General features: G+C 47.4%; 1 non-coding gene across 1 annotated transcript; it reads left to right on the top strand.

The window, feature by feature from the left end:
- Nucleotides 1–773: 773 nt before the first annotated feature.
- Trnas-cga (transfer RNA serine (anticodon CGA)) lies at nucleotides 774–848 on the top strand. Its single transcript has one exon. It is a non-coding gene; the product is annotated as a tRNA-Ser (tRNA).
- Nucleotides 849–7,679: the final 6,831 nt, after the last annotated feature.

The raw sequence follows: 7,679 nt of genomic DNA, 5'->3' as shown, positions 1-7,679 counted from the left end.
ACTGATAGTTAATTGTAACGTTCAGGGCTTCCTAATGACGATAGAACACTCAAATTGCGTCGAGATTCAATACATCGTCCTCCAGCCGACTTGTCTCCAAGGGGATATTGCTGCCGCGGGCAATTTATTGTCGTTCTCCTGTGAGTCTACATTTTCGAATCCGACGCAAAACTGATGGTTAACTGTAACGTTCATGGCCTCCAATTGAGAATGAAACACTCAAATTCTGTCGAGATTCAATACAACGTCCTCCAGCCGACTTGTCTCCAAGCGGATATTGCTGCCTCGGGCACCTTATGGTCATACCCCTTTGACTCTAGATTTTCCAATCCGACGCAAAACTGATAGTTAATTGTAACGTTCAAGGCCTCCTAATTACGATGGAACACTCATATTGTTTCGAGATTCAATACATCGGCCTCCAGCCGACTTGTCTCCAATGGTCTATTGCTGCCTCGGGCACGTTAAGCTCGTTCTCCTGTGAGTCTAGATTTTCGAATCCGACGCATAACTGATAGTTAATTACGTTCAGGGCCTCCTAACGACGATGGAACACTCAAATTGCGTCGAGATTCAATACAACGTCCTCCAGCCGACTTGTCTCCAAGGGGATATTGCTGCCTCGGGCACGTTATGGTCGTTCTCCTTTGACTCTAGATTTTCGAATCTAACGCAAATCTGATAGCTAATTGTAACGTTCAGTGCCTCCTAATTTGGAAGGTAGGAGACGAGGTACTGGCAGAAGTAAAGCTGTGAGTACCGGACGTGAGTCGTGCTTCGGTAGCTCAGTTGGTAGAGCACTTGCCCGCGAAAGGCAAAGGTCCCGAGTTCGAGTCTCGGCCGGGCACACAGTTTTAATCTGCCAGGAAGTTTCATTCAATACATCGTCCTCCAGGCCACTTGTCTCCAAGGGTCTATTGCTGCCTCGGGCACCTTATGGTCGTTCCCCTGTGAGTCTAGATTTTCGAATCCGACGCAAAACTGATAGTTAATTGTAACGTTCAGGGCCTCCTAATGACGATGGAACACTCAATTTGCGTCGAGATTCAATACATCGTCCTCCAGCCGACTTGTCTCCAAAGGTCTATTGCTGCCTCGGGCACCTTATGGTCGTTCTCCTGTGAGCCTAGATTTTCAAATCCGACGAAAAACTGATAGTTAATTGAGACGTTCAGAGCCTCCTAATGACGATGGAACATTCAAATTGCGTCGCGATTCAATACGTCGTCCTCCAACCGACTTGTCTCCAAGGGTCTATTGTTGCTTCGGGCGCCTATTGGTCGTCCTCCTGTGAGTCTAGATTTCAGAATCCGACGCATTACTGATAGTTAATTGTAACGTTCCGGGCACCCTAATGACGATGGAACACTCAAATTGCGTCGAGATTCAATACATCGTCCTCCAGCCGACTTGTCTCCAAGGGTCGGGCACCTTATTGTCGATCTCCTGTGAGCCTAGCCTGTCGAGTCCGCCGCAAAGCTGATAGTTAGTTGTAACGTTCACGGCCTCCTAATGACGATGGAACACTCAAATTGCGTCGAGATTCAATACATCGTCCTCCAGCCGACTTGTCTCCAAGGGTCTATTGCTGCCTCGGGCACCTTATGGTCGTTCTCCTGTGAGCCTAGACTGTCGAATCCGCCGCAAAACTGATAGTTAGTTGTAACGTTCACGGCCTCCTAATGACGATTGAACAATCAAATTGCGTCGAGATTCAATACATCGTCCTCCAGCCGACTTGTCTCCAAGGGGATATTGTTGCCTCGGGCACCATATGGTCCGTCTCCTGTAGGTCCAGATATTCCAATCCGACGCAAAACGGACTGCTAATTGTAAGGTTCAGAGCCACCTAATGACGATGGAACACTCAAATTGCATCAAGATTCAATACATCGCAATTCAGAAGACTTGTCTTCAACAGTCTATTGCTGCCTCGGGCACCTTATGGTCGTTCTCCTCTGAGTCTAAATTTTCGAATCCGACGCATAACTGATAGTTAATTACGTTCAGGGCCTCCTAATGACGATGGAACACTCTAATTGCGTCAAGATTCAATACATCGTCTTCCAGCCGACTTGTCTCCAAGGGGATATTGATGCCTCGGGCACCTTATTGTCGTTCTCCTGTGAGTCTAGATTTTCGAATCCGACGCAAAACTGATGGTTAATTGTAACGTTCATGGCCTCCTAATGAGGATGGAACACTCAAATTGCGTCGAGATTCAGTACAACGTCCTCCAGCCGACTTGTCTCCAAGGGGATATTGCTGCCTCGGGCACGTTATGGTCGTTCTCCTTTGACTCTAGATTTTCGAATCCGACGCAAATCTGATAGCTAATTGTAACGTCCAGGGCCTCCTAATGACGATGGAACACTGACATTGCGTCGCGATTCAATACGTTGTCCTCCAACCGACTTGTCTCCAAGGGTCTATTGTTACTTCGGGCGCCTTTTGGTCGTCCTCCTGTGAGGCTAGATTTCCGAATCCGACGCATTACTGATAGTTAATTGTAACGTTCCGGGCTCCCTAATGACGATGGAACACTCAAATTGCGTCGAGATTCAATACATCGTCCTCCAGCTGACTTGTCTCCAAGGGTCGGGCACCTTATTGTCGATCTCCTGTGAGCCTAGCCTGTCGAATCCGCCGCAAAACTGATAGTTAGTTGTAACGTTCACGGCCTCCTAATGACGATTGAACACTCTAATTGCGTCGAGATTCAATACATCGTCCTCCAGCCGACTTGTCTCCAAGGGTCTATTGCTGCCTCGGGCACCTTATGGTCGTTCTCCTAAGAGTCTAGATTATCGAGCCCGACGCATAACTGATAGTTAATTGTAACGTTCAGGGCTTCCTAATGACGATAGAACACTCAAATTGCGTCGAGATTCAATACATCTTCCTCCAGCCGACTTGTCTCCAAGGGGATATTGCTGCCGCGGGAGCCTTATTGTCGTTCTCCTGTGAGTCTAGATTTTCAAATCCGACGCAAAACTGATGGTTAACTGTAACGTTCATGGCCTCCAATTGAGAATGGAAGACTCAAATTCCGTCGAGATTCAATACAACGTCCTCCAGCCGACTTGTCTCCAAGCGGATATTGCTGCCTCGTGCACCTTATGGTCGTTCTCCTTCGACTCTAGATTTTCGAATCCGACGCAAAACTGATAGTTAATTGTAACGTTCAAGGCCTCCTAATGACGATGGAACACTCAAATTGTTTCGAGATTCAATACATCGGCCTCCAGCCGACTTGTCTCCAAGGGTCTATTGCTGCCTCGGGCACGTTAAGCTCGTTCTCCTGTGAGTCTAGATTTTCGAATCCGACGCATAACTGATAGTTAATTACGTTCAGGGCCTCCTAATGAAAATGGAACACTCTAATTGCGTCAAGATTCAATACATCGTCCTCCAGCCGACTTGTCTCCAAGGGGATATTGCTGCCTCGGGCACCTTATGGTCGTTCTCCTTTGACTCTAAATTTTCGAATCCGACGCAAAACTGATAGCTAATTGTAACGTTCAAGGCCTCCTAATGACGATGGAACACTCAAATTGCGTCGAGATTCAATACATCGTCCTCCAGCCGACTTGTCTCCAAGTGGATATTGCTGCCTCGGGCACCTTATGGTCCGACTCCTGTGAGTCTAGATGTTCGAATCCGACGCAAAACTGATAGTTCTTTGTAACGTTCAGGGCCTCCTAAAGACGATGGAACACTCAATTTGCGTCGAGATTCAATACATCGTCCTCCAGCCGACTTGTCTCCAGGGGGATATTGCTGCCACGGGCACCTTATGTTCGTTCTCCTGAGAGTCTAGATTTTCGAATCCGACGCAATACTGATAGTTAATTGAGACGTTCAGGGCCTCCTAATGACAATGGATCACTCAAATTGCTTCGAGATTCAATACATCGTCCTCCAGCCGACTTGTTTCCAAGGGGATATTGCTGCCTCTGGCACCATATAGTCCGTCTCCTGTGAGTCTAGATTTTCGAATCCGTCGCAAAGCTCATAGCTAATTGTAACGTTCAGGGCCTCCTAATGACGATGGAACACTCAAATTACTTCGAGATTCAATACATCGTCCTCCAGCCGACTTGTCTCCAAGGGGATATTGCTGCCTCGGGCACCTTATGCTCCGTCTCCTGTGAGTCTATATTTTCGTATCCGACGCGAAACTGATAGTTAATTGTAACGTTCAGGGCCTCTTAATGACGATGGAACACCCAATTTGCGTCGAGATTCAATACACCGTCCTTCAGCCGACTTGTCTCCAAGGGTCTATTGATGCCTCGGCACCCTATGGTCGTTCACCTGTGAGTCTAGATTTTCGAATCCTACGCAAAACTAATAGTTAATTGTAACGTTCAGTGCCTCCTAATGACGATGGAACACTGACATTGCGTCGAGATTCAATACATCGTCCTCCAGGCCACTTGTCTCCAAGGGTCTATTGCTGCCTCGGGTACCTTATGGTCGTTCCCCTGTGAGTCTAGATTATCGAATCCGACGCAAAACTGATAGTCAATTGTAACGTTCAGTGCCTACTAATGACGATGGAACATTCAAATTGCGTCGCGATTCAATACGTCGTCCTCCAACCGACTTGTCTCCTAGGGTCTATTGTTGCTTCGGCCGCCTTTTGGTTGCCCTCCTGTGAGCCTAGATTTTCGAATCCGACGCATTACTGATAGTTAATTGTAACGTTTAGGGCTCCCTAATGACGATGGAACACTCAAATTGCGTCGAGATTCAATACATCGTCCTAAAGCCGACTTGTGTCCAAGGGGATATTGTTGCCTCGGGCACCTTATGGTCCGTCTAATGTGAGTCTTGAATTTCGAATCCGACGCAAAACAGATGGTTAATTGTAACGTTCGTGGTCTCCTAATGACGATGGAACACTCAAATTGTTTCGAGATTCAATACATCGGCCTCCAGAACACTTGTCTCCAATTGTCTATTGCTGCCTGGGGCACCTTATGGTCGTTCTCCTGTGAGTCTAGATTTCCGAATCCGACGCAAAACTGATGGTTAATTGTAACGTTCATGGCCTCCTAATGAGGATGGAGCACTTAAATTGCGTCGAGATTCAATACAACGTCCTCCAGCCGACTTGTCTCCAAGGGGATATTGCTGCCTCGGGCACCATATGGTCCGACTCCTGTGAGTCTAGATTTTCGTATCCGGCGCGAAACTGATAGTTAATTGTAACGTTCAGGGCCTCCTAATGACGATGGAACACTCAAATTGCGTCGAGATTCAATACATCGTCCTTTAGCCGACTTGTCTCCAAGGGTCTATTGCTGCCTGGGGCACCTTATGGTCGTTCTCCTGTGAGTCTAGATTTTCGAATCCGACGGAAAGCTGATGGTTAATTGTAACGTTCATGGCCTCCTATTGAGGATGGAACACTTAAATTGCGTCGAGATCGTCCTCCAAGGCTATATAGCTGCCTGGGGCACCTTATGGTCGTGCACCACTGAGTCTAGATTTTCGAATCCAACGTGAATCTGATGGTTAATTGTAATGCTCTGGGCCTCCTAATGACGATGGAACACTGAAATTGCGTCGCGATTCAATACATCGTCCTCCAGCCGATTTGTCTCCAAGGGTCTATTGCTGCCTCGGGCACCTTATTGTTGTTCTCCTGTTGGTCTAGATTGTCGAATCCGACGCAAAACTGATAGTTAATTGCAACGTTCAGGGCCTCCTAATGACGATGGAACACTCAGATGCGTCGAGATTCAATACATTGTCCTTCAGCCGACTTGTCTCCAAGGGTCTATTGGTGCCTGGGGCACCTTATGGACGTTCTTCAGTGACTCTAGATTTTCGAATCCGAAGCAAAACTGATTGTTAATTGTAACGTTCAGGGCCTCCTATTGACGATGGAACACTTCAATTGCGTCAAGATTCAATACATCGTCCTCCAGCCGACTTGTCTCCAGGGTGATATTGCTGGCTCGGGCACCATATGGTCCGTCTCCTGTGAATTTAAATTTACGAATCCGACGCAAACCTGATAGTTAATTGTAACGATCAGTGGCTCCTAATGACGATGGAACATTAAAATTGCGTCGAGATTCAATACATCGGCCTCCAGCCGACTTGTCTACAGGGGCCTATTGCAGCTTCGGGCACTTTATGGTCGTTCTCCTGTGAGTCTAGATTTTCGAATCCGACGCATAACTGATAGTTAATTACGTTCAGCGCCTCCTAATGACGATGGAACACTCTAATTGCGTCAAGATTCAATACATCGTCCTCCAGCCGACTTGTCTCCAAGGGGATATTGCTGCCCGGGCACCTTATGGTCGTTCTCCTTTGACTCTAGATTTTCGAATCCGACGCAAAACTGATAGCTAATTGTAACGTTCAAGGCCTCCTAATGACGATGGAACACTCAAATTGCGTCGAGATTCAATACATCGTCCTCCAGCCGACTTGTCTCCAAGGGTCGGGCACCTTATTGTCGATCTCCTGTGAGCCTAGCCTGTCGAGTCCGCCGCAAAACTGATAGTTAGTTGTAACGTTCACGGCCTCCTAATGACGATGGAACACTCAAATTGCGTCGAGATTCAATACATCGTCCTCCAGCCGACTTGTCTCCAAGGGTCGGGCACCTTATTGTCGATCTCCTGTGAGCCTAGCCTGTCGAGTCCGCCGCAAAACTGATAGTTAGTTGTAACGTTCACGGCCTCCTAATGACGATGGAACACTCAAATTGCGTCGAGATTCAATACATCGTCCTCCAGCCGACTTGTCTCCAAGGGTCTATTGCTGCCTCGGGCACCTTATGGTCGTTCTCCTGTGAGCCTAGACTGTCGAATCCGCCGCAAAACTGATAGTTAGTTGTAACGTTCACGGCCTCCTAATGACGATTGAACAATCAAATTGCGTCGAGATTCAATACATCGTCCTCCAGCCGACTTGTCTCCAAGGGGATATTGTTGCCTCGGGCACCATATGGTCCGTCTCCTGTAGGTCCAGATATTCCAATCCGACGCAAAACGGACTGCTAATTGTAAGGTTCAGAGCCACCTAATGACGATGGAACACTCAAATTGCATCAAGATTCAATACATCGTCATTCAGAAGACTTGTCTTCAACAGTCTATTGCTGCCTCGGGCACCTTATGGTCGTTCTCCTCTGAGTCTAAATTTTCGAATCCGACGCATAACTGATAGTTAATTACGTTCAGGGCCTCCTAATGACGATGGAACACTCTAATTGCGTCAAGATTCAATACATCGTCTTCCAGCCGACTTGTCTCCAAGGGGATATTGCTGCCTCGGGCACCTTATTGTCGTTCTCCTGTGAGTCTAGATTTTCGAATCCGACGCAAAACTGATGGTTAATTGTAACGTTCATGGCCTCCTAATGAGGATGGAACACTCAAATTGCGTCGAGATTCAATACAACGTCCTCCAGCCGACTTGTCTCCAAGGGGATATTGCTGCCTCGGGCACGTTATGGTCGTTCTCCTTTAACTCTAGATTTTCGAATCCGACGCAAATCTGATAGCTAATTGTAACGTCCAGGGCCTCCTAATGACGATGGAACACTGACATTGCGTCGCGATTCAATACGTTGTCCTCCAACCGACTTGTCTCCAAGGGTCTATTGTTACTTCGGGCGCCTTTTGGTCGTCCTCCTGTGAGGCTAGATTTCC

The sequence above is a fragment of the Schistocerca serialis genome, chromosome 5, assembly GCF_023864345.2.
Source record: "Schistocerca serialis cubense isolate TAMUIC-IGC-003099 chromosome 5, iqSchSeri2.2, whole genome shotgun sequence".
In the NCBI taxonomy this organism is placed as follows: Eukaryota; Metazoa; Arthropoda; class Insecta; order Orthoptera; family Acrididae; genus Schistocerca; species Schistocerca serialis.
The sequence above is the reverse complement of the archived record's forward strand: the minus strand, read 5'-3'. Positions and strand labels throughout refer to the sequence as shown.